This window comes from Pistacia vera, unplaced genomic scaffold (assembly GCF_008641045.1).
Source record: "Pistacia vera cultivar Batoury unplaced genomic scaffold, PisVer_v2 Contig309, whole genome shotgun sequence".
NCBI lineage: Eukaryota > Viridiplantae > Streptophyta > Magnoliopsida > Sapindales > Anacardiaceae > Pistacia > Pistacia vera.
In genome coordinates this window covers 1098437-1100413 of record NW_022196123.1, presented here as the reverse complement: position 1 = coordinate 1100413, position 1977 = coordinate 1098437, and positions in this window count along the sequence as shown.

Below are 1977 nucleotides of genomic sequence, written 5' to 3'. Positions count from 1 at the left end.
CACGTTCCTTTTGTACACTTCTTTTGTGTACATAAAAAACCACATGCAGTCCAGGGTGATGAAATTGTGCAAGTTGTCTCCTTTAAAACTCCTCCACAAGTTCCTGCAGATCACTACATATGCAGTCCATCTTATGAGGTAAACATATTATGTAAATATGACGTGAAGAATGTCAATTGTAAAATAGTTTTGTACCCCATGTGGAGGTCAAACATACTGCTACTCAACATCCCCCCTCTCTTTCTATTTGCCAATCACCTACTTGACCTTCATTGATTTGTGGCACCTACATATATTCATCATTCATTTACATTATCAAACAATTCCATACATCTTTCATAACTGAAAGCATTAGTCGGTTGACCTAAATGTTAATTTCCATAAGTAAATCAAAATGCCACATTCACCATACTAAGACAACAAACATTAAACGCACAAACATGTACACATCCTTTTATACTTCACTACCAAAGTTAAAGAGTTTTTTACATTCCATATTAGTGATTTGTACCTTCCCGTACTAACTGCAAACATAGACCATTACCATCTAATTACTAGACAGACCTGGTTTTCACAAAAACATAACAAAAGACATCATCCTGTATGCTGTTAGAATATAGGTAAAATACAACTACGGGAATACAACCACTGTGTCAGATCTCTAATAACCCTATGCACAAAAATAAAACCCATTACAAGACTTCACTAGAAATCAAATGTTGGTTGGTACTCATTACTTGCTCCAAGCTGCATCTTCACAAATTCTCTCTACACGTGCATTGGTAACCCAAACAAGATATGCAGCATTTGTATGAGTACATATAAACGTGAAGTTTAGAATTTAAAATGTACACAAATAAACCAACAGAAGCATACTTACCCGGACCCATTCATTAAAGACATCCTTAGTACATGTAATGCATTTCTTCTCATCATTCCACCCGAAGCCGCTACCTTTCTCAAGCATCTCGTTGATTGCATTATATTGCCTCCTCAACATCTTCACCCTCGAGTCGATATGTGCTTGTGCTTTTAGACCGCAATGAGGAAGCTTTTCCCACATCATCTTTTCGAACTCAGCTAGGTAACCGCACTTGAACCCCCGCTCAGTTCTCCAAAGTGGTTGCTCTTTGAGCTCCAACAAACACTCCACCAATACAGCGTCCTCATTTTTTGTCCACTACTGCTTACTTCCCTTAGCCTTTGCCTTGCCCTTTCTGCCCTTTTTCATAGGCACAGGGTCGTCATGCATGCTAATGCTCCTATCGGACTCATGGGACCTTGATGGTGACCTATCCATATTGCTGAAACAAAACAAAAAAAAAAAAAGGCAGATTAGTGATATTGGGAAAAAAAAATTAGGTTACAACTTCGTTTATACATAGTGTCCAAGCTACTGATATGCACGATATTAATAATTTTAAGTCAATCAGCAAGAATAATACATGAATGGGATATGTTAACATTCAACCATCCACATTACGACAAATGTAAGTCGATGTACAAGTCCACTAACTAGGGCAGATTAGTGTTTGGGTTCATCCATACATGGCAAATAAGTAAAGATAGAAATTTAAAAAGTCACAACACTACACATAAACTAAACACAAGCACAATCATTCATTCCGCCCAGCCATCCAAGTATTGAACATTTCAGCTGCCACATTGTCTCTAAATACAGTCCATGCGGCTCTAGGATCAACGTGCCTGATCAATTCTCCTCCATCATCCTATTGCCCTTCATCGTTCACCTTTTCCTGAAGCTCTGCTTCAACCGGGTCAATAAGCAACTCAGACCTTATGAAATTATGCAAAAGACAACATGCAGTAATGATTCTACATTGAGTTTTGACAGGGTAGTAAGATGTGTCCTTCAATATTCCCCATCAAGCTTTCACCATGCTAAAACATCGCTCAATACAATTTCTTGCTTGAGAGTGTTTCATGTTGAAAAATTCTTGTGGTGATGCCGATTGG